This window comes from Aotus nancymaae, unplaced genomic scaffold (assembly GCF_030222135.1).
Source record: "Aotus nancymaae isolate 86718 unplaced genomic scaffold, 86718_ANA_hifiasm-v0.15.2.pri h1tg000011l, whole genome shotgun sequence".
Classification (NCBI taxonomy): Eukaryota; Metazoa; Chordata; class Mammalia; order Primates; family Aotidae; genus Aotus; species Aotus nancymaae.
Window position 1 is genome coordinate 69,085,901 of NW_026988422.1, and position 25,998 is coordinate 69,111,898.

At 42.1% G+C, this 25,998-nt stretch overlaps 1 protein-coding gene across 3 annotated transcripts in view; it reads left to right on the forward strand.

The window, feature by feature from the left end:
- Positions 1-383: 383 nt before the first annotated feature.
- Positions 384-25,998, forward strand: part of FLRT2 (fibronectin leucine rich transmembrane protein 2) — a 104,493-nt gene continuing 78,878 nt past the window's right edge. The window contains exon 1 of one of the 3 annotated variants that reach the window (XM_012476895.3): positions 384-404. The gene's annotated coding sequence lies outside the window, so the exon portion shown is untranslated. Of the gene's footprint in view, positions 405-3,032; positions 3,118-3,763; positions 3,844-25,998 lie in introns of those variants that run through there. The other 2 variants (XM_012476893.2, XM_012476894.3) reach the window with 2 other exon arrangements.

Consider the following 25,998-nt stretch of genomic DNA (forward strand, 5'->3'; position numbering starts at 1 on the left):
GTACCTAGTAGTTAGTTGTACGTTCGAAACCTGTCGCCGTCACTTGTGCGTTTGGCATTATCCATTGTCACCGCGGAGGAACGGGCACTCGAGATAACATTAGTGCCCGCAAATCTCCGCGCCAAGGCGCTGCGCTACTCCCTTCCGAGGTGCGCCTCTGCTCCTCCGTCCCGGGTGCCCAGCAGCGGCAAGGCGGCACCTCCGCTGCCGCCGCCGTGTCCACCGAGCCTCGGGACCAGGGTGGCAGTTCTCAACGATGGGCAGGAGGGACCTCGGCGGCGACCCCTAAAACAATACCATGCCCCGGGAGCCCAGCTGCTGCCGCGCCAGCGTCTTCCCTTTCCACCTCCCTGACCCTGTCGGATTCGGATGAGCCCACTGAGAGGAGAAGACGCAGCCGTCAGGTAAAAGGGGCTGCGGCGCCAGGTGAAGTTTCCAGTAACCGGCCGAGCTGCTGCTAAGCTGGCACCAAGCTGTCTCTTTGGGGGATTTTTTTTTTTTTTTTTGAAACGGCGGGGGATGGTCATCTTAAGTGGGGTGTTCTAGGCTTTGTCTTTCACCTGGAGAGAAAATAGGCAGCTTTGCTCTCTCTCTCGACTTTAGAGAGAGCTGTCTGCTGGTCGAATTCACCTCCTCTAAGGAGCTTCATAACTGAGTTCTGGGTCAAAACGCAAATTTGCTTGCCTTGTAGATTCATCGATGCTAAATTGAGGTTCCCAGAGCCCCTAACCTTGCCAGAGTCCAGCCTCTTACTTCCCCGATTGAATCTCTTGACTTTCACGAGTAACAAGCCTCTCCCCTCCACAAGATGTTGTTAATGTCACCAGCGTTATTATCAAGCGGTTTTATCTAAAGACACCAGCCTGCTACCGGCTCGTAATCTGGGATCGATTAGTAGTTAAACAGATGCGGTGGATACTAATTCCTTTTCCTTCGAGTTAGGAGGGAGGGGGGATGGTTTTTCCAAACCAAGTCCCTTCCAGCCCTGCTTGTCCTCTTCGGGCTGGCGGGCACTGAACTGGGGTCATCGCGCCTTTCTAGAGCGTCTGCGGAGGTGGCGAAACTCGGGGAGCACAGGAGGCAGAATCGGGATCGGGTTCCTTGAGCCGCATGCGTGGGACGCAAGGAGAGGGCGAATAACGCCCCCAGGCGCTGAATGCAGGAGCAAGGAGCCAGCGAGGGTGGCTGGAGCCAGCTGCCACCGAGTCTCTGCACCAGTTTCGGGGCTTAGGGCCTCCTGGAAAGATCCCTCCGCGGCTCTGACCGCTACGGGGCTGGCCCCCGCACTTTGAACGCCGGCCTGGTCTTTTCTCATTTGTAATCAAGCCCAAGATCAAGGTTGCAAGTTGAGGTCGGGGAAAGGAAGCCCCAGGGAAAGGAAGCCATAGGGGAACAGGGTGACTGAGACGGGTTGGATCCACACTTGACACCCGGGAAACTCCTACAGCGTGTGGGGCTCCGGCCAGCGGCAGTTACTGGTGGAGCTGAGGCCACCGCTACTGTCGTCGTTGGCGCTTTGCTCCTGGAACCTCCCAGCAAGATGGCACTCACTGTCTGTTCCCTCCCGATTAGAGACCCCAGCCGCGCCCCCTCCTCCCCGGGTTGTGTCACACAGTGTGGGGAGAAGACGGGCTAAGTAAATGTAAGTCTACGCGCTTTCCTAGTCACCTTTGCATAATGCAACAGGAACAGCGACCCGCGCGCACCAACCGGGTAGTGTGCGCGTGTGTGTGCGCGTGTGAGCGCGTGTGCCAGCGTGCGTCTCCTCGCGGGCGTGCGTCTGGGTGGATCCTTGCGTGGCTTCGGAGGCAAATCGGGCGTTTCTCCAAGTCTTCTTAACATGATTTAGGCTCTCAGATACGTGAAGGCGGTAGACACAACAGGGATGCGAAGGAAATAAAAAACAATTGGGGAAGTAGTGCCAAGTTACTCAGGCTTTGAACTGAGAACGAGGAGTGCGGTCGCGCCTGGGGCGCGTCCGGAAATCATCTTCTGCCAGTGGAGGCCAACACCCCAGTTCAACTCTTCTTCGGGGAGAGCTGAGCGGATCCCTGGGGGGGTTGGTCCTGGGCTAGTTTAAAACTCTCGGGTTGCATCTCGCGTGGCCCCACAGACGGCGCGTCTCGGCGTAGCTCTTGGCGCGGGCTCGTTCTCCCTCTTCTGTTCAGATTGAGCCTCACCGGACTTGTTACAACATGACAGCAACTTACTGGAGGCAGGAAGAGCAGCATGAAATGAGACGAGAAAACCAAAAGCATCTCTTCCTCCGGGAAAAGAGACGTGCACCTGTTTTTGTTTGTTTGTTTTTTACATTACACTTTAATCTTTGGAAAGAGATTGCGAAGTGGAACGCTGCCTGTACACAAATCAGGCTGCTTAGCTGTCAAGACTGTTTCCTAATTTTTAGGCTGAATCTCTGGTTGTCCGCTGCAGTCTATGGGGAAATTTAACAGCGCTCTTGCCAGAAGCAGCCAGGGTGAAGGAGGAAAGTGGGGGTGTTTAAAATAATCCTATTAAATTCTGGATTATTCCCCCAGTTAAAGTCATTTAAGAAGGTCCAGGATAAGGGAACTAGTGATGGGGTGAGGAGTGGGGAGCACATCACCAAGGTTGCCTGCATTTGAAATAACGCCATTTTGGTTGAAAGATTTGCTAGATTTTACCTTCTAATCTCACGTTTCCATCATTTCTCAGTGTCTAAGTTATAGATCCTACGGCTTGGCAGTACAACATTAAGCAGGCATGGGGAAAAGCGCCTTTCAGGGTTCAGATGGTGGCATTATCCCTAAGGGCTGGTGGTAGGGACGGCCTGTGCCGGGTGGAGAGAGAGAGAAGGTCAGGGTGGCATCTGCCCTGTTAGCCCGGCGCTCTGCAACTCTTTTCAGAGAGGACAGGGTTAAAAGCCAAGTCTGACTTCGCCTCTTGGAAATCGCTGGGTAGCAGCCGCGCCTCCCAAGCATTCTTTAAACCAGAAAAGTGGGAGGGACTCCGGGAGAGAGGGAGGGAAAGAGGGAGGGAGAGAAAGAGGGCTCTAGGAGCCTAGCGCGCCAGAGCGCGAGGGACGGAGGGAGAGGAGGAGCGCGGGAGCTGCGGAGGCGATCCCGCGAATTCATTACTGTAAACATCTCCGGGGGTGTCAGGAGGGGTGGGGGGTGGGGGCCGCGGCGCCTACATTAGCCCGGCCGCGTCGGATTGAGGCAGCAGTGTGGTCGGAGCAGCCTCCAGACCCACGCCGGGCGGGCGCAGCACTTGGAGCGAGCCCCGCGCCCGCCCCCGCGCAGCGCCGCACGCCCGGCTCCGCGCTCTCCTCACTCACGCGTCGGAGGAGCGCCCGCCTCGCTCTCTGCCGAGTCCCGGGATCCTCCAAATCCGAGGAGCTCCGGCGCAGCGGGGCCGCTTTCCGTCGCCTTCCCCACTCGCCGTACTTCTTTTGGGGTTCGTTGGCTCGGCGCAGCGGAGAGGGGGAGGCGGAGGAGGAGAGAAGGCGGGGGCCGCGGCGGCCGGAGCCGAGAGAAAGTGGCATGCCCGAACCCTGGAGGCGGAGGTGGCGGAGGACGGGGGAAGACGATGCCGCAGCTCCGTAGGGGACGTAGGCGAGAGCGAGCGAGGCGAGCTGGGCGCCCCGGCGCCGGCCCGCTGCGAGGAGGCGCGCGCCGCTCTGAGGCTCCGGCCTCCGCACCCCCGCGCCTCGACGCTGCGGGCGACAGGGCTCGGCTCCAGCAGCCGCCGCCGTCGCCGCCGCCGCCACCCGGAGGACCCAGCAAAAGTTTGGATCTGGGGGAGGGCGCGGCGCTGAGCGGGATTACCACCAGGGCTGGAAGGAGACCTCGAGAACCTTTGCAGGTAAAGCGCGCCCCCACCCTCTCCTTCCAAGCCGGGCAGCTGGGCTCCCGCTTCCTCCCAGAGCCGTTCCTGCCCTCGCGCGTCTGGCCGAAAGTAAGAGGGAGGCGAAGTTCAAGGTCCCGGGGATGGGCACCGAGCGCTGGCAGATCTCTAGTCACGTTAGAAGGGCAGCTGTACGGACAGGCAGACCCCCCCGGAGTGGATGAGAACCTTCGGTCCCAGCTGGTGCCACATCTTGTAGCTCTTTGGAAATTTGGAATGTGAATTCAGGAGCTTTTAGTATTCTTTAGCGCAGAGAAATGGTTCATGGCGTTCACTTACCGCACCGCCCCCGCGTTCACACTCTCACCCCTGTTTAGAATTTCTAAAAGATGATTTGAGCCCATTCCCTACTCGCCTGCTTCGTTTAGCTGGACAGCAAATTTCAGGGGTGAAAAAAGATGCAAGCAAAGGGGAAAAAATGTCTTTTCCCCTTTTGACATCCCTGGAGTCCTCCTTCACTCCCTTCAGCTTCTGGCGTCTTAAAATAGGAACTTTAGAAGTTACATTTTAATTGAGGGGTGAGGCGAAACGTGTTAGCTGTTGGTGATATGAATTTGCCACGATTGTCCATGTGTGTGTTTGTGTGTGTGCGTGTGTTTGGGGGAGGGGGTTGGTGGTGTTGCAGAGAGTCGGAATTTTTCTCGGTGGCCTGACGCGCAATCGTCCCAGGGTAGTGAGTGGCCGCGTGTGTGCACTGAGGCGGGGGCCGCGGAGAGAAGACGGTCACGTTTACCGAAAAGCAGCATTACTTAAGCTAAGAAAATAGCTGCAGCTCACTCCAAAAGCAAAAAGATTCCAGCCCCAGCTCCCCGCCGCCCCCTTTCCCTCGACTGAGTTTTTAGTTTCAAAGCAGCTCTCCGCCTTTGCTGCTGCTATCTTTATTATGATCATTATTTATTCACCTGGAAACTCATCCTGTCTTCTCTTGTGAATGGGAATCAGTCTTGAAGAACTGTTGATTAATTTTAGTAAGGGAATCTCTTGTAAAGCTTACAGTTTGCTAACCAAGTGCAAGGCACAAATCCGTGTAAACGCTCTCGCAAGAGTGCAAGGTGCTGATTAGATTTCTTTACATGCTGTATTTGCTATGCAAAGCCTCTTCTAAATGGGAGCTATTGCTCCCCACTCAGCTGGGAGGCTCCTTAATCACACTGGGTTTCAGGGCGCTTTGGAGCATGTCCACTCGCTCACAGGCTTATTGCTAAATTTATTGTGTCTCACTTCTCACAGTCAAAAGCTAATACGAAGACTGGCTTCTACATCAAACCGGTATCATCTGTAGACTTAACCGATATGACTTTACTTAACAAATATCTAATGAGAAGGCCCCCCGAAACATTTTTGAGGTAAACAGAATGCAGATTGGCGTTTGTCCAGGGATCTATTAGGCTGTTGCAGTGTGAATGTAAAATTTTAGGTCAGTATTTTTATTTGACGTGTTAGAGCTAGATTCTTATTTATTTTCATTACCGAACAACGTGGGCCAGCTACCTATGATGGGAAGGCCACCAGCCACCATATTAGCAGAGAATCAGTCTGTGGGTAATACGCATACCATGAAAAGTTGCTTCTTTCTCCACAGAGTTATTGCTTCAGCGTTATTGCCCCCTCCTTGAAAGCCCGAAACAGGATAGTGTTAAACCATTTAAGGATGTTTGATAATCACCGAATACAGTGCAACACCATACTGTCATGTCGAGGTGCAGGTATCTTTGACTGGAGGAGGTTGGAAGATGAAATTTCAAACATATATTCCATGTCTCTGCCAGTAGATACAAGAAATTTTAAAAAAGAATTGGGCTAGCTGTACTGTAGCAGAACCTATTACAAACCTTACATGGAAGGAAAGCTGGTTTTTTTTTTTTTTTTTTTAAAAGCCCAAGTCTTAACACTTCAGTAGTTTCATTGCAGTTTTAGAAATTCCAGGGGATGCTTTTAGCAGAAGAAAGTAGATTCCCAAATGACACCATGCTGGGCTACCCTGGAGTCCCCAAAGCAGTCCTAGCTTTTCCTGTATGCTAGGTTTCAGATGATGTGACCGTATCCGAGTTTGACTTTGACCGGCTGGATCTAATTTGAACCTTCTCTGATACCCGTTACATTTATATTCTGGCCTGCCGGAGAGTTTGATTTAGGATTTAGACATATCTCCCTAGAGCAACTTTATATCTTCCCATTTTGAAGCTGTGGTTTCAAGAAAGGCTCAAGTATGTACAAGTCCAGGAGCTTTATTCTGTAGAGACCCAGTGCGAACATCTGATCTAGTTTGACTCTTGAGCTTTGTACTTTACATGGAAGAATTCCTGCTTCTGCGATCTGAAGCCTCTGAAGTTAAAAAAACAGCAAGGGTACCCGGAGGCTTTTGGTTTTGCTCTCTGTTTGGAAGATTCAAAAAAGGTCAAGGTGATGTAATATTTGTATTCAGGTCAGACTTTTCTGGATAATCATCTTTTGATATATTTAATTTCAATTCAAGCTCCTTTTTCACTAGATTACTTTAATAACTTTGTGGTTTCTGCCACAGTGATTCAAATTCAGTCCATTAGTGACCTCTATCTGTGAGAAGTGAATACTCATTGTTTTTTTTCCTTCTCATCCGAGTCTGCAGATGATGTAGGGGCTGCTGGGGGTGAATCCCAACAGCTCTGTAGTTCTTTCTGGATATTTCAGTTTACCTGATTTGATTTTTCTAATATGGAGTTCAATATGGATAATGACATTTAATTACAGTAATAAAAATGTTATGGGCTAATAGAGAGGCAACTAAATGGTTATTCCATATAGCATTGACAATGTGCTCAACATCAATAAAACACCAGAGCTATCCACTGCCAATGAAGGGATTGTACAGTCAGGCTGACTATTGTTTTGGGATTCACAATGCTGCTGAATGTAAGTGAAATTTTATTGCTCCTAAGTGCTTACATAACAAGGGAAACTTGAGACCAGCTCAGAATATGTATGTGGTAACTAGACTTCATGGTAGCTGTGTGTATATGTCTTTAAATTCAGCTGTGCTTCTACTCTGAACTTATGGAACAGATCAAAGAGTGTGAGAAGAGTATTTATAAACAGATGGTCCTTTTAAGGAGACTTTAAAAATTGGATTCCTAATCCAGGTTTGTCTTGTGAGAGTTTTCAAATAGAAATTTCAGTTTTAGTCGATTATTTTAAATGCTAATTGAAGACAAAGTTTACTGAATTTCTTAGGTGGGTGGATACCATTATCTGACATTTTCCAGATGGTTTTTGATCTAGTGGTGTTTGGGGATATGGAATTTTTAGGAGGTTTTCTTTCTTTTCCCTTGGGCAATTTTTACACAAAAGACTTTTTTAAGACTAGCTATTATTATTATTTAAGTTAAACAATCACTATCATACTTCAGCCAACTTTCTTACCTTTTCTACTCTCCAGATTGCTTTTGTGCAATTATATCTTTCCTTTAAAACTACATGTCCCGAGTGAAGTATCAGTATGCTTTTACTTTTTTCAGTAATAAAGGACCTCCAATTAAGTATCTGTTTATAATAAAACATACTCACACACACACACATACCCCTCAAGAACCATTTTAAGACAGAGATTCTTTTCAAGGTTTTAAGTATGTTCCATTTTTAAAGGCTATGAAACAAATATTGTAATAAAAATATCCTGTGTTCTGATGAATACAGAGACTTATTTCAGTCTCATAGAACAGTAAAACACTGTATTAGTAAAATAATCAGTGGTGTTTTGAGTACATGGTCAAAATCTGTTAGAACCTTCATGTTTTTTCTTTTTTTCTTCCTTGGCGAATTTCACATCTACTGGTCTTTTTGGTTTTCTTTGATTCCTTCGACTGTGGCTCTTTGAAGTGATTCAAAATTAAACAGTAGCTACTTTTTCAGGGAAATTCATCATGTTATGTTCAGGATTCCAGAAGAGTTAATGATGCAGAAAAAGTCCTGTAAAATATCTTTCTAAAAGAAGTCCTTCTCTTGCAAGCTTCCCACTTACTGGCCTCCTGTACCATTTGCAGTGAATTGGAACTTCGTTATTTATTTATTTTTCAAATACCACCTCTAACTTAATTTAATGTAGGATGTGTTTCTGCAAAAGTGTGCAGTGCCATGTGTCTTGAATTGCCCAAACAAAGCAGTGTCGTTGTTACATACGGATCTGTTAATAAGGGAAGGTCAGCAAAAATATCTTTATATAATTTGGAAAGTCAAAAGGGCACGTTCATGATTCTCAAATGCTGGTCAATTATTCTACTAATACTTAATAAGGACATACTTTTTCTGGAAGTTTAATGGTTAAAGACCTCAGCCATTTTTGAAACATTCGCAAAATAAATCTCTGGAGCTAATACTAATCATTAGATGCTCATTAGAACCGAGCAGTTTTTCCCCCCACTTTGTTCCCAGGTTGCTTTTAAGGGAATGTGCAAGAAACTTGGAAAAAGGTCTTCTGTTCCCTTCGGTTCACAGGTCATATTGTTACATTTCAGTTCTCTTTATTAGAGCTTTCAAGACACAGATAAAAGAATCTTCCATCTGAATCCTTTAAGAACCTGAGGGCTTTTGGATTTAAACCCGCTGAAAAAATATCAGGTCCCAAAGTTTATAGATGATATTAGGCCTCAGAACAATTGAAACCACCTTCAGCAGGAAGCAAAAGAACAGCAGCTCCTAAAATTGGTTCACAAATATACTGTCCATTGAAGTCAACAGAGGTCATATGGCTGAATGGAAAACATTAGACGCATATCAGTCCTGAAATAAGTTCACATGCTGGTGTCACTCTAGCCCCAGCTGCCTCTACGTGTCACTTTCATCAGAATCCAGCATTTAATAGTTTCCGCTCCCATTTTGCTCCCAAAATTGTACTCAAGTACTTAGACAAAGAAAATAATACAATAAATTGTAAATTCCTCGTATCTATTAGACAAAGTGGAGGTAAGAGGTTAGCGGAATAGTCTGGGTGCATATGGGCCATAGGGGTTCCAGGGAGCTCTTTTTAAGATTGATTTTGAAAACACATTCATATCCACCCTCATCACTCCTGGCCCTTACATTTTCAAGTTCTCACATCCAGGATTTCATTTATTTCTCACAACTGCCTCTGAATTGATAAAGAAAAATCCTGTCTGCCTCACTTCTGATTGGATAACTGGAGCCACAAAGAAGTTAAGGGCTATTAAGGCTGTGCATTTTACATTTGATTATATAGATGTAGAATTCTGCAGATACAGTTAAGAAGTTCCATTCTTTATGCAGCCACCCAAAATGATGAGATTTGTTTGTTTGTTTTTGTTAGAACAGTTAAAAAAATCGCAAGCCTACAAATATTTAGATTTAAAATAATAGCATTTCACTCTTCAGCATTAAACTGGACTTCAAGTTTGCCTGTTCTGAATGAGTATAATCATATGATGTAAGTATTTGGCACTTTAACTGTGGTGGGGAGTGAGAAATAAATGAGATTGCTTTGGGGGAAGAAAAGAAAACCTGCATTCTCATGTCAACATACTTCTTTCTACATTCAACCTTGAATGAATTACTTAATCTCCTGGAGACTTAATTTCCTCTCTACAGAGTTCAACAGAGTTGTTGAGAGGTCACATAAGATTAATGTGCGTGAAAATACCTTGATAACAATACAGTGTTATATTCCCATAAAGAAGCATTATTCAAATTGATAACATTTATCACTGCATGCCTGTCTTGTGCTGTGATAGACTAGGTTTTGTATAAATAAGATGGTAACCAAGACAGAGTCCTGCCTTTCAGAGCTTTCGCTCTTACGGGTTCAAGGGATATATCGTCTAACCAGTACAGTGTCTGGTGGTTCCTGCATCATTTCTTCCATTCAGTTAATGATAGATTATCTCCTTTTCTGGGTTTGCTCTATTTTGATGAAAGTATCCATTTTAAGGATAAAGGATAATCAGAGCGAGTTGAGTTCAAGCGTCAAACTTTTCCTTTGACAGCTTGGCTTGATTGGAAATAGAATTTTGAGGATTTTTTTTGGGAAAATTATCATCAGTGTTTCCTGAAATGAGGTTGTTTCTCTTTTTGGCTGGATTTACACTTTAGCCATCCACATTACCTTTTGCAAACACACACCAATAGAAACACAATGAGTTTTTTAAATTTCTCTTTTGCAAAATAAGGCAGGTTATTGCAAAGAGTCTTTTTAGTAGTTTGGCAAACCTCCTCAACCCATTCCAGTGAATAGAAAGACGATTTATTATGAAACCAACATATATTCCAAAGCTTGGCTTTATTTTGCTGTTGTTAGTGTCATTAAACCCTGTGGAACAGTTCCTTGCAGTGTATTTCTGCATGTTTTGTTCATTTCTGTTTTTACTATTGTCAAATCTGAGACACTTAATTTTAAATGTTCCAAGAGTGAGCATGTTTATTTCATTTTGCTGAATCGTTTACATTTAGGCCTTGGTAAAGGTTAATTCTTAATTGTTTTTGTGTTGCATGGTTGAAGACTTCAGAAAACACATGCCTTTGTGAAATCTATAGTTACAAAATATGTGGTTGGATCCTGATTCTTGGCCAAAATGAATATTTTTTTCAGTGATTTGAGGTATGAAGTCCATATCCAACAACATTCTTTTCAGTCTCTGATTTGCTATTGTCAAGAGTTCTGACACTCGCTTTTTTAATGTTTTGTTAAAGTTGATTAGAATTTTAGCAGTGTATTATAAAGTATGTGGCCCAGAACTATATTTTAACATGAAAAATTACTTGCATAGTTTGGCAGAATTAATCTAAATACTTTTTGTACTGGCAGTGCTGAATGATATAATATTTGAAAGAAGAAAATATTTACTAATACTTTGAAGAAGTCTACTAATAAAATGCGAAGCATCTGTAGGGAATTAGTATGTGTTTATATCTCTGAAATACACCAACAAATATAAGTCTTATGTACTATGGAGAGGAAGTACTGTTATACCCTGAAGCTAGGTGGTGCCAGTTTAGCCCGTAGGTCCTTAATGTGATAGAAATGAAGATATAACCCAATTAGTTCTTAATTGGTGATTTTCTTTTCCAAATAGGTCTTAGGGAAACTATAAATGAAGAAAAACTACAAAATACAATCAGAAAAAATATTTAGATATGAGTGGCCTGATCTTCATGAAGGAGATATTCTTGTGGAGCCTTCACCAAATGGTGATGAAAACTTGTTCATTCATTCAGGAGACGATTTTTGGCACTAACCGTGTACCAGATGTAGAGTAAGAAGGGGCAGGCCAAAAGTAGGTAAGGCATGATCCCTCCACTTGAGGCCAGCCAGGCTGGTGAGCAGAAAGGTAGACACAAAACCTAATTGCATTGCAGTTTTATACAAGGTCGAAGAGAGTGCAATCAACACTACGTGTGCCAGAAATGCATAGTGTTAGTGAAAAGTGCTCTTAATTTGGAGATGGACAGTCCTGGGCTCTAGTGCTAGTTCCATGACTTGTTAATTTTGTAAACTTGGCCAAATTTTTAAATGTCTTTTATTGTCTTCTCAAGTAGGAAATGGAGGAAAAGACTAGAGCTATTCGTCTTAGGATTGAGATAATTATTTAAAATGTCTACCTGTTCTGGCACATGGTAGAGGCCTAATGAATTTTGACTGCAGGTGGGTCCTTCTGTCTCCAAAATAATAATGATTTCATTGTGTTACTCTTACCCTCTACTGACCTGTCTCAGTTTGGGGAATCAGGTGGGTCCTTAGTTGACCTGTTTCAGTTTGGGGAATCCTGCCTAAGTTGGACTTTATTTGTTCATTGAAAGCATAGCCTTTGAGACAATTAAGAGGTTTATAACCACCCCCATGCCTTCTACCTCACAGCCATGTATCCTTCTACCAATGACCAGTGCCTGCAGCTTCCAAGAAGTTCCATGTGTAGACTATGACACTGAGCTCAGTGAGCTGTGGTTATTATGTCTTTGCCACAGTACAGAGATTTTTATCAAAATGAATTTTAAAAACCTGTCTCACACAATTCACTTTATACATGACTCTTAGCAGAGCCATGAAAATATTTTATTGTAGAAGATTAACATGTAAATCATTGTTATGCTTGCTTAAGGCTTATTCTATCCTTCTAGAATGATTAAACCTTGCTATGGACGTTAGCATCAGAATGATACTCTTGGGCTATCAGTTCAGTGTGGAACTATTTCTTTGAGAAGATAATTTTCAATTAAGTAAAGGAACTTCTTACTGTTTATACTGCAGGTACTTCTGAACAAATAGCAGTGCTCAGGTGTCCTGGTAAAAATAAATGGTACTGGGGTTTTTTTCATTTATCATTATAATTGCATGTATGTGTAGTATAATTTCTGTGTTCCGCTCAACATTTGAGATTTGCTCCTGTTTTATTCAACACTATGAATCCGTAAATTTATGGATGTAGGAAGGCTATATTTAACAAGATGTTAAACATGCCCCAGACCTCCAAGCTAGGAAACACATAGGCTTTTTCTGTTAAGATCACATAATATATAATGTAATATATACATATAATTAATCAAATTGGACCTGAGAAAAGCAGGCACTAGAGTATATTTTGTAAGCTGTTAACCTCTTAGTAAGTAGCTTCTGAACCAGCGTTCAACCCAACATAAAACAAAAAGACCTTGTTTTGCTACTTTAGGAAATGTAAGAGAGATTAAAATTCTTTGGGAAATGGTTTTAAAAAGTATTTTTGTACTCAGATAGGTAAAGAACAACTCCAATGGTGCTGACAGCAATGGAATTTAAAACTGGATTCTAATAATCTCTGACTCCTGAAGGAATGCCACGCAGACATCCGTTTGAGTCACGAGCCTGTAACTGAGGATTTGACAAAGACTGAGTCCTCACTGTGTGCCAGGCACCATGCTAAGTTCTGTGCTTGGCCCTTGGGATACTCTTTCAGACAAGACTTCGTTCCTCCTCACAGAAAAATCTGATAGGTTGGCCTATAGTGACTCTTTTCTAAACTTGACCTATCTGCTTGAATTAACTGAAGGAGCTGGTTAGAAACACAGATTCCTGGGCCAAGAAGAAGAACCTAAAGTCCAACTTCCTGTAACCATCAACACATTAAGCCATATACGTTGAGAATTTATTGTAATCTTCTCATGGTCTTTGTTGTACTCAGTGTGTAAATCGTAAAGACTAAGGTGAATCTTGTTTTGGTGGAGATTCTGAAATGAACCTGAGATGAAACCTGGGAATGTGAGTTCTTGAAAGCTCCCATATTAGAAATCACTGAGGTAGATAGTTTTTAGAATTGTTTTCTGACCTGGAGAATCAGTGGTTGTTATAGTTGTCTGATTTATAGTTACCTGTGTGTTTCTGAACGTTTTTCTGTGTGTTTTGTCACATAGAAAATACTGCTCAATTTAAGTCCATCTTCTAGAAAAGTACCTTCAGAGAGGGCAGATATCAGGGCTGGCTTCCCTCTTGGTAGCAGCAGTCTCCTGTATATTCCTCCCCACCATCAGCATCCCCTAAACCATTGTACTGTTCTTAGTGTCCCCAGAGTTAATTTCCTAAAAAAAATTAATAAATCATATCATACTCCTTTGGAAACCTACCTCTTGTATCCCCTATACCTCTGGATAAAGCCTATCAAAACTTATTATCATGCCATGCAAGGTCCATGACAATCTGGATTTCAAACCACTCCTCAGACCTCATTGTTCAGCCCCCGTTTCCTGCACCCTCGTGTCAAAGATGGGGAGGCGTGGGCCTCTTGAAACTTTGCCTTTCCCATTCTGTGTACCATTTACCTAGAACATGATTGCTTACTCTCCATTTGGCAAACTCTTCCTTTAAGACGCACGTGGATGACACTTTCCTTCCCGGTCACTCCTTCCTCTGGGCTTCTACAGCATTTTGTTTGAACCTTAATTGGTTCCCTGTTTGTGTTGTATTATAAAATGTGTCTGCTTACATGTCTATCTCTCTCATTAGACTTTAGGAACGTTGGCTCCTTCATTTCGTCTCCGTGGTGCTAACAAAGGTGTCCAATGTACCACATTCTGCGAACATGTAGCTGAGTTAGGAAATGGAATAGCAGTGGCCAGACCCAGAGCACAAGAAGATCTTTATAATCTAGTGAGAATGACTGCTTCCCCAGAAGCCTTTTTTATTTCTATAGATTGATTGCCCAATGGAGGGGGAAATGCAGCCACCATCTTTCTGTCTTACTCTGAGCAGCTTTGTCAGACAAATGTTGGCGGGTTAACCCAACCCTGATCAGCAGCAAGCTTTCCAAACCACACATGAGGCAATTCAGATGCCACACTGGATAGATCTGTTTAGAGAAATAATAATTTCGCTTGATGCTACGCCTTTCTTGGCACCAAGTAAAACTGTTGGTTAAGTAGATGTTCACGCAGATGTGGCTTTCCACAGAATGAGAAATTAAACTCATAGCATTAACTTTGTGTATCTGTCTTGGTGTAATTAATGAGAGCAAAGCAAAGCACTTGTGAAACTTTTTGCATTTGCTCTCTTTTTGTATTTTGTGCTTGTTATTATTTTGTTTATTTCATCTTAGGCACATTGTTTCCTGATGGAGGCCTCTGAAGACTCAGGGCTCTCCAGACAAGGGAAAAGAAGACTAGAAATCACAACTCCTTAATTTGGCTCCACAAAACAAGATCCCCCTTAGTCTTCATGATTTGAACATTGAGCACAGCAAAGAGAATGAGAAGGTTACTATAAATTGTAAATTTATATGGTTTAATGTGTCGATGGTTACAGGAAGGTGGACTTTGGGTTCCTTCTTGTTGGCCAAAAGAAAATTTTAACAATACTTGGCTAAGTTTCCTGGTAGATTATCATCTGATGGACAAAGTTGACTTGCATGCAAGTGATGTGTTTGCAAACACACATTAAACACACTCCAATCCCTTCCCCCTACCTTTTTCCAACAAAACTTTCAGTGGCCGAAAAAAGTAGAAGAGTATAGAGCATAGTTTGATATGCCCATATAGTTTGATAGGCCTTTGGTTCCAACTGGGCTGTCTGCATGTTGGCAGTACTTTCCAAGCCAGTGGGAAACACATGTAAAAAACACCTGAGATGATTTTTGATAAGACACTAGCCCTTAATACTGGAGGCTTACACCACCACCCCAGATCTTTTCATGTGAATTTATGAGACTGTTTACAAACAATGTGCTCTTCTGATTTCTTGAATCACAATGAGTATTGGCAAGGCCACATTTCTTATCCACAAGTCCAGCAATAATAACAGTAACAATATTAACGATATTGATCATGAGGTTTATTTAGACTGCTGCTTATGCAGTTCATGTATATTATCTCATTTAAATCTTGTAAAGTAGCTTCTGTTGATTAAAGTTGTGAATAGCCTCATTTTACACAAAGGGAAACTGAGGTAGAGAGAGTTGCCTCAGATTGCTTATATTATTTGCCCTCATAGGATAGGCGAACACTGGATAATTTCAAAAATCAATTCCAAATTTATTTGTCCATGGCTTAAAAATCAAATTCAGAAGTGATTACTTACTGTCCAGGGGGTGTAAATGATGAGCTGCTAACCATTGGTCCAACTTTCTATATTTGACTTTTCTAATAGATAACTACCTAAGAAATCCTTAGTCTTTGCCACTTTTGAGTGAGAGAGATTCATGAGTCTCTCAATGTATTTCTGTAACATGGAAATAGTGAGGAATCATTAATTTGAAAACAAAGCATGACAATTTCTAGCACATTTTCAATACTAAGGAAAGCTTGTGGATACATGCCTAATGATTACGGGCTATATTTGTTGTAGAGATCATTCTCCATTTCTTTCCCCTTATGCTTTTACCAGCACTGCTAATAAATAGGTAAATGGATTGATTTGAGATTTGCCTCTTTCTTTTTCCCTGTGGAGGTGATAATGGACAATGGAATGACCAGAGGGAAGGTAATAGCATGAAGTGTGTGGCCTCTGAGAGGGCCTAGGAAAAATGAAGAAGTGACTGTGTTATTAATAGGTCAGCTTCACTGGTTTTCTAAATCTATGTAATTGCTCAGGCGGTAGACTTTTATTGGGTGAAAAAATCAGAGATGGGCTGGGAAAGGCTTGTTCCACATTGATAAATGGAAAATAAGCATAGTATGTGCTTGCAAGTCTCTGCACTATTGAGTTAGATTTTTCACCATCCCTCCCTTTTTGCACTTTCTGTGGTTACGCTCGTCTTTCTACATGTGTGAAAGTTGTGTTTTTTGAATTCTAGGGTTGTAATTAAGACCCTTCAGTTATTTGTCTGTAGTATTTCTATGTAAATACTATTATTACTGTCTACATTATGTGATCCGTTCCTTAATTCCTTCACTTCCCTTGAAGCAGCTAGACTATGGCTTCTGTCATTTCTGTGTTCTTTTGTCACCATCTGCTCATTATCTGTCAAGAGGCAACTGTGGACTATTTCTGCCCTGGGCCAGTCTAACAGACTCCTTGATGGGGCTGATGAGGAAAGTAGGTACTACCTAGCTCTGATAGCAGTTAGGTGAAAGGCTCCTCAGCCTGCCAGCGCCGTTACCACATGAAAGCACCAGTGCCATTTGGCTTCCTGGTGAATTCTGTAGTGTTTCTTCTGTCTATGGAAGTGCAAATTTAGCTGAATTGGGTGGAACCAAAACACTGGCCCTCTGCAATTTGCTACTGAAAAATGGGGATGCCTTATAAAAGAAACTTTAACATACCAATGTCCCCGCTCCTAGAAATGCCTGCCTGGTTTGTCTGGACTACATAGATCTGTAAAGAATCAGCCTATGGCATGGTGTTCCTCTTCCTTCCTTCCAAGTGCTGAACTCACTTGGATTTTCCACTGGACTTCAGTGTCAGTGTGTTTTAGAATGAATTAAACATTCCCAATAAAGTCCTACTTGTGCCAAATTAACATTTCTTTATTAAACGAAATATGCTGCCTAGGATCAGTAGTTTGAGTCTTCTTTGATTAGTCTCTTTTGTTCATCTTCATGTGTTCGGTCACTAGTCATAGGCACTTAAAAAAAATTCTGTTTTGGTTCTACACGGGCCATTGTAATTAAACCCATATTTCTCCCTCTCTTTCATCTTTCCTTTACTGACCTGCACACCAATTACATTACTCTTCCTCATTCGTGTGCTGATGGAATTACTCTCCATTGTTTAGAGGGTCAGGTCTAAACTCCCCAGTTTGACCTTCAAGGTCCGTCTTTCTCAAACTTTCCCTAATCTTTCTAGAGAAAGTTATTCTTCCCTTCTGACCTAAATGTAGGGTATGCCTCCATTTTTATCTTTATAGTAGCCCCAATATGGTATAAAATTTCACCAAATGCCTTGTCTTTCTTTTCTTTCTTTCTCTCTCCCTTCCTTCCTTCCTTCTTCCTTTCTTTTCTTTCTTTCTTTCTTTTTTTTTTTTTTTGGTGGAGTTTCTCTCTGTTGCCCAGGCTAGAGTGCAGTGGTGTGATCTTGGCTCACTGCTGCAACCTCCACCTTCTGGTTTCAAGCGATTCTCCTGCCTCAGCCTCCCGAGTAGCTGGGATTACAGGGGCCCATCACCACGCACAACTAATGTTTGTATTTTTAGTAGAGATGGGGTTTCACCATGTTGACCAGGCTGGTCTTGAACTCCTGACCTCGTGATCTACTCGCCTCGGTCTCCCAAAGTGCTGGGATTACAGGCTTGAGCCACCATGCCCGGTTGCTTTGACTTTATTTTCTGAGAGTGAACTCATCGAGGGAATGAACCCCAAAAATCTGAGACAGTTCCCAGTTAATTTAGAAAGTTTATTTTGCCAAGGTTGAGGATGCACACCCATGACACAGCCTCAGGAGGTCCTGGCGACATGTGCCTAGGGTGGTAGGTGCACAGCTGGGTTTCATACATTTTAGGGAGATATGAGGTGTCAACCAGTATGTGTAAGCTGTACATTGGTTTAGTCCAGAAACGTGGGACAACTTGAAGCGGGGAGGGGCCTTCCAGGTCACAGGCAGATGAGAGAAAAATGGTTGCATTCTTTTGAGTTTCTAATGAGCCTCTCCAAATGAGTCAGTCAGATACTCCTTTATCTAAGTGAGCAGAGGGGTGACTTTGGATAGAATGCGAGGCAGGTTTGCCCTAAGCTTGACTTTTCCCTTTAGCTCAGTGATTTTGGGGCCCTAGGATTTATTTTCCTTGCATAAGGGCAAAAATAATGCTGAATAAATATTTGAGGAGCTGAATTGAACTCAGGTGTGTGGTTCCAACCTACTTCTGTGAAACTTCCATAGAGTGCCACTCTGTCTACCCGATGTATGCTACTTCCCATTAGATTTAAATATTGGGTAAATTAATATTTACCAAGTTTGCACAAATAACTCTGATATATATGAATTTTAAAATTATCTAAAAGAAGAAGCTTCCTTTGTTCCCTCCATGGAATCCTTTCCAAAGCATTGCAGCCTCTTGCTTTGAAAACAGGAAGGTGGAACATTCCAACAGCATCATGAGTCCTCTGTTTGTATTTGTAAAACCTGTACTCTTTCCAAGCCTCTAGGCAAGAACAAATAGAAATAATCAGAGGCATTAGAACTTGATTATGTTGAATTGGATTCTTATAACTGAGGCTTGATAGCCAAAATTAATTGTGCTATAGTTTATATTGAAAGAGATGATTGTGATATTGCAAAACCATAGACTAGCTTGCTGGAATCTTCTAAGACATCTGGATTTTTTGGAAAATACAACAATCATATGCTTTTTATTGTCTCCATAATTGTATTCTTTTTAAAAGGGAGCTGTGTACATGGTACAAACACGAGGCAGGGAAATACTGGGTAGAAGAAGGTGGTCTGCGGCGAGGGCCACACATTCAAGCCTGGAACCGTGACCCAAAGTGAGAACATGCATTCCTGTTTTCTCTGCCCGAATGCTGCCTTTTCCAAAACCATCCTAGCCTGCCTTGTCCCCTATCCTGTACCCATAAAAACTCCAGGCCCCACCGGCAGGACAGCAGAGGAGAGAAGAGAATTAAGTAACTGGACGTTGGAGAGAAACAGCTTGACTTCAGAGGAACGGCTTGACAGTGGGACCTCAGAGAAGAGTTTGGCTGGGGATGGCCGAACTCCAGCAGAAGACCACCTTCCCACTCCATCCTCTTTCCAGCTACCCATTTCGATGAGAGCCACTTTCATTGGCAATGAAATCCTCCTCATTTATCATCTTCAATTTGTTTGTGCAACCTGATTCCTCCTGGATGCCAGACAACGACCCAGGTGCCGGTGCAAGAAACTGTCTCACTGACCCTCCACTGAGCTGTCTAACACTTATGCCATCCATGGATGGCAAAACTAAAGGAGCACGCTGTAACATACACCCTCGCAGGCAACCCCTAGATGCTACCATGGGTCTGCACAGAGGTTTGCTTCTGCCAGTTGCCCAGAAGCTCTTGTCCTGGCCTCTGCACCTGCTCACCTGTGTGCTCCCCTGTCCGTGAGGGCTTGAGAGCTGTGGGCTCAGTAAACTAATCCCTTTTCAAGTCTTGTGAAGGGGTCAGGGGAAATAATATCTCATTTCATAAAGATACAGAGTGGACATAAAGAGAAGGCCATGGAGTTTGGAATCAGACAGACTGGATTTGAATCCTGGTTCTGTCTCAAGCAGCTAGGATGACTTCAGCATGTTTCTTGGTGCTTGTGTTCATGTCTACTTCCTCAATTTTTCAGTAAAGAGAAAAATAATACTCATAGGACCATTCTGGTGAATTGGTGAATAAATTGTGTGATATCTGCCGCACTTCAAGTACTGGTGTGCATTAACTCCCTATCCCTTTGCCATCTGATGTGAAATAATATGAATTCTGTGGCTTACACATAGCTTTTTTTTTTTTTTTGTCCTGCATAGATAAGGCAATTCTCTAAGGCTGCGTTGTCATTCTCCCAAAGGACCTGCCTGTGGGGGCACAGTACCTTTTGCCTAGTTTCTTTTTAACAATATTTATTTCTGTGGTCAAGAAGAAGATAAAGTACCTTAGAAGTAGTCACTGTTCTATCTCAATTTGGACATGCTTGTTGAACAACTCTTACAATCACTTATTTCTGGGAAAAAAAAATTTTTAGCCATCTCATCACCTCAAAAACAGCAGGCATCATGGATTATTGAAAGGGAATTACACACAGAAATTGCTCTTAAAAATGACTGCCTGTAGAGGAGGCTGGCTTATCAACAGGAAAAAAAAGAATTTTTCTACTAAATTTCAGCTTGTCACTATAAACAAGAAAATAGCCACATCCATAATATAGTCTATGGGGACAGTGCTGTGAGTGTTTCTACTGGGTGGAATTCTCAAGTAAGAGGTTCTAAGAATGAGCATTTACTCTTCAAAAACCCTAGGGAATGGATCTTAGGAATCAGGTAAACAAGAAATGAGAGGCTTTTCAAACAGGGAAGCAAAAAAAGGCAGATCAAGTAAATGAAGTCACTATGGACCACATTGTGGAAAATGTGATGCGATGTGAGACACATTTCATTTACACGAATGACCAATGTAATTATAATCAGCTAACGAGTATTTTTTTCTTTTTCTGCATAATATTAACATCATCTAAAGTTTAGAAGTATTTTTTTCATCTGAAAACCCTACAGTCATGTAAAATTATATAGACTTTTTTTCTGATGCTTGGAGAGAAGTTAGGGTTGTTTTAGCTTTTACTTACATTTCATTTTAAGACTGATCCACAATCTAGAAACTCCATGTTAAGAGATAAAGAAGGATCTATAGAACACATTTTTTTTAAACTTAAAATAAATGGATATTAGAACTGATATTTGATTATATTTTTCTTTGTACTGAAGGATTGATCTCCTTGTATAACACCCTTTGAAAATCTGGAAGGGGTTTCATGGGAAAATTGTAGCATTTCCTTTATTAGCTACTCTTAAAATAACAAGAAGAATTAATCTGCGGGTTTAGCTTAAATTTAGTCTTATGACAGTCACGCACACAAGCTGGCTTGTCATTGCCCCGTCCTCCTCCATGATTCTGTCTTGCGAAATCATGAATGGAATTTCTATGAAAGTATGTAGCAAATAGGTTCCTGAAAAAATATTACTATTCAAATAATTCATCATTTAAGTGACAGATAATTCAAATAATTCATCATTTAAGTGACAGAGATTTGTAAATAATGATATCTAGTGAGAAATATTTAATTTCATTTAGCCAGTAGCTTAGATTTGATTCTGATTCCACCTGTTTACCAGAACTCCTAAAGAGAAAATGAAGGAATTTAAACTTCAAATCCCATTTCCTTTTCTTTTTGAAATTAAAAGCACCTTGCTGATGGGGGAGCAGTGGTTGGTATCTGTGCAAGGTGGTACATGGGACCATTTGATCATAACTGATACTATGTAAGGAATGGGATTGTCTGGAAAAATTAAGAAATGGGAGGGGTGGGAGAGAAATTTGAGAAAGGCACAGGCATGTCACTGCTGGAAATTCCCTTCTAGTATCTCCTTTTCTGTCTACAGTAGCTCTTACCCTTCTCCAAGGGATGTGTATTGAGTGTTCATAAAAAAAGTAAAATGGCTCCAGTGTTACCTCCATTTGTCCTGTTTATTGTTGCGGCTATGATGTTTTTGACGAATTCTCATTGTATCCTAAGTTCTTTACTAAATGGATGGATGAATGTATGCATACATGGATGGATGGACACATGGAATGGATGAGTATATATAGGGGTTTCGCCCTGAAATACCTTAAGATTTATTGTATTTAAGATTTTAATGGACCTGATCGAGATTATTGATGACTTAATTCAATTATTGCCAGTGAGAAAAGGTAGCCATGCAGTGAGAAACTTGAAGGTAAGAACTATTTTCCGTAATTTTTTCCATTTTTGTAACTCACATATTTTTTATTTTTTAAAGTTTTTGTTTTGGTTATCATTTCACTTCTTTATTTCCTATAGTAAGTAGGCAAGGCATATGTATTTATCCCTGTTTCTAGATTCTCAGAGAGGAAAATGAACTACTGAAGGTCGTGTTCCTTTCTGTCTCGTGCATCTGTGTAGCAGATGGACAGCTTATCAACAACTCTTGCCATAAATTGGATTGTGCAAGCAATGTGGGATAGTCGAAAGATCAATAGGATGGTGGGCAGGAGCACTAAATTCTAGGTTTGATGCTGCTCCTAAAAGAATCTGTGATTTCTGTAAATTTACTGAACCTTGGGGCACAGTTTCTTCATCGATACAAGACCAGACAGTTCTAGTAATTTCTCTGATTCTCAGAAACTAGGGAGCTTGCTTTAGTGGTTAGAATGTGGCTCTGAATTTAGTTCTACATGGGTTTGTGGCTGTCTTCGCTGCTTCATAGCTTTGTTACCTTGGCAAAGTACTTAACCTGTATAAGCCTCACTTTTTTCATCTGTATAGTGGGGACAGCACTAATTAAATCCCTTGAAGAGTTGCCATGAGGATTAAATGAGATAATCCACAGGAGGCATTTTGCATAGTGCCTTTTGCAATTAAGTGCTCAATAGATTATTAGCAGATCTTCTATTGCGGCTTATTCAGAAAAAGTTAAGGTGAGTGTCACTGATGTTTTCAGTAAGCAATTGATGTTAACAGGTTCCTTTATGACTGACCCAACAGCCTGAATCATGCCCAAATCAAAATCGTTAAAGCTCTCTAAAGGGCAGAGCCATCATAACTAATCCCACAATGTCCCACAGGCCTCTTCAAAGAGAAAAATTGCCCCTCTAGGAGCTCAGCAATTGTTTGAGGATGATAATGTTGATAATTCCATCACAGCACTGGGTTTTCCGGGGCAGACAGGTAAGACACGGAGACTTTTGGGTTGTTGGAGGGCTGTTTGTGGAGTCTTTGATGTGAGAAACTATTCCTGCAATCCTTCCAAGGCACCTAAGCTGCTGTAAGTAATGAGTCTTGTTACTCATGTATCTGATGCTTCTGCTACTGTGTTAAGTCTCTGAAACATTTGCCAGCCTGATGCCCAGGATCTAGTTGTAATCATATGCTGTGGTGCTCAGCATATGACTCCCATTTTTGTGAATTAAAGACTTTCAGGTAAAACAGTTTCAGTGAATAAGGCAGGGAATACCTAAGAGAGCAGCCACCTTTACCTATTGGCCCTTTTCTTTCGATTTGGTTAAGATTCTGTGAATATCTGCATTCGTTATTGTTATGAAATGCCACCCACCTCTTCTTTGTAGCCTTCAGAAGGAGCAAAATAATTCAGTGTAGTGCAGTGTTAAGGTTTATTGGCCAAGAAACTCAACTAAAGACAAGAGGTGATGATAAAATCTTAGGATGCAAACAGGGAGTTTAGTAGTGGCCAACTTTTAAATGCCTGTGCCCAGTAATCCATGCGCACTCTCTCTTAGTGAGGCTATGCTGCTGGGACGATGTAAAGTAGGTGTGTGTCCGATCTTTTGTCTTCCTGGGGCCAGATTGGAAGAAGAATTGTTTGGGGCCACACATAAAATACAATGATAGCTGATGAGCTAAGCAAAAATCACAAAAAATTCTTATGTTTTAAGAAAATGTATGAATTTTGTTGGACCTGCATTTAAAGCTGTCCTGGGCCACACGTGGCCCATGGGCTATGGGTTGGACAAGCTTGATCTAAGGGTTATTTCTTCTTGTTGAATCTTGGGGGGACTACAGACATTAGATTCATACTTTTATCCCTAGATCCAAGCACCGATTAGTCATCAGGTCAGGCATTAACAAATATTTGTAGAAGGAAAGGGTGTGGAAGGAAAGGGTGAGGACGGAAAGGAAAGATTGAGGGAGAAGGAGAACGGGAAAAAGATTAGAGCCTGCCTCCAGTAGGTGATTAGAAATATTTTGTCGTCGTTTTTAGTTTTAGTTCTGTATTGCCATTTTGGGGAAGGATAGAGTGTTTTTGTGCCATTGAAAAATAGCATTAACAGATGAGTTTTCAGGTGTCTTAAAACTCAACTCTGCCTGTATGATGGACACTTGTCCATACTACTATAAAAACAATAAATTCAGTTATCTATTCATAAGCTTACAGGGTAGCATAGATACTTGTCAAATGTGGTTTTGAGGGTTTACCTTGGAAAGAAAAATCTCATCAGAAATAGGAAGCAAGGTATCACTTCTCTTTTCATTCTCATTTGGAAGAAGGGGGAGAACATCTCATTTTATTCTTTTTTTAAAAAAGCATAACTTATTAGAAGGCTTTGTTACACTCTGCAGGATACTACCTGTATTTAAGTTAAAAAAAAAAAATTCATGAGTGAGCCAGCAGTCAACAAGTATTTATTGAAACCTCATATGCCCGAAAGTTCAAAGTGCTAGTTTAAGGGGTCTTCCTGAGGGATTTAACAAAATCGTCTCACAAAATGCATTGTAGAAGATAAACATTTATCAGTGAGCCGTCACAGGCAGCAAGTGTCCTTACAGCAGAGTGGACGTATGTGCTTCGTTTTCCAACATGTTAGTACATCTGAGAAGTGTTGTCCAGGATGCATAAGATGCACAATATTTTCATTGTTTTTAAGTGCCAGCAGACTACAGATGGCTCTCAGATCCCCTCGGATCACTTCTCTGTGGTTTGTGTACCTATTTGGAATCCTCTATTCCTTTCCTGAATTGAAACCTCACATTCCAATTAAATTTGCTTAGAAATTCAGCTCACCCGATAGGATTGTGAATACTTTCTTCTCAAGTTGCAGCATTTCTACTTGATCTATTTTTGTAAAATTGAATTCATTGACTTTGATCTAAATAGTTAGTGTTGTGAATATTAGTCTAGGTTTTAATCCAATCCAAGGAATGGGTACTTCCCTTTAGTTTTTCCTTTCTGATTATAAAAATAGAGGGTTGCTGCTATAAATTTCAATAGACACCCTAGTTAGTAGAGCAATTCTGTCTATCATTACAGGATGCTCATTAAAGGCTGACTCTGAAGTCCCTTTTCATTGTGGCTAACGGTGGTGATTTGACGTCTTACAGAGTTAGGGGTGGCATCTGTCACATGCCACTTCGGCAGAATGCACTGATGTGGATTAAAGACCTATAACATCGGCTGGGCGCAGTGGCTCACGCCTGTAATCCCAGCACTTTAGGAGGCCGAAGTGGGTGGATCACGAGGTCATGAGACCAAGACCATCATGGCCAACATGGTGAAACCCTGTCTCTACTTAAAATACAAAAAAAATTAGCCAAGCATGGTGGTGCATGTCTGTAGTCCCAGCTACTCGGGAGGCTGAGGCAGGAGAATTGCTTGAAACTGGAAAACAGAGGTTTCAGTGAGCTGGGATTGCGCCGCTGCACTCCAGCCTGGTGATAGAGCAAGACTCCGTCTCAAAAAAAAAAAAAAAAAAAAAGACCTATAACATCATCTGATAATGCCTATCTATTGGAGATTGGCATTACTTTGGTAGTATAACTTTGGGCCTTAGAGACGTGGTATGCAAGTTAGAAATTTGATTGTATTATTTGTATAAAAGGTGTCTTTAATGGAAAAGAAAGAGCTAAAGTCTAAAGTGGCAGCATACTACAGTTTGGTTTCTTACTTTAAATATTACAGTAGATTCAGATCCTGACTTATGAGGCCAAAATGTTTGGCAGTCCTGATAACCCTACTGTGCCTTTAGAAATGAACTAGTCAGTACATGAGAATGTGCCTAGATTCCTAGAAAGTGTTACACATCAGCAGATCAGCAGTGTATTAGTCTGTTTTCATGCTGCTGATAAAGACATACCCGGCCTGGGTAATTTATAAAGAAAAAGAGGTTTAATGGACTCTTGGTTCCATGTAGCTGGGGAAGCCTCACAATCATGGTGGAGGTGAAAGGCACGTCCTACATGGCAGCAGACGAGAGAATGAGAACTAAGCAAAAGGGGTTTCCGCTTATAAAGTCTTCAGATCTCCTGAGACTTACTTATTCACTCCCATGAGAACAGTATGGGGGAACCGTCCCCATGATTCAGTTATCTCCCATCAGGTCCCTCCTACAACACATGGGAATTGTGGGAGCTACAATTCAAGATGAGGTTTGGGTAGGGACACAGCCTAATCATATCAAGCAGTATAACTATTTCTCCCTTATCTGAAATCTTTTTTATTTTTTATTTTTATTTTATTCTTTTAG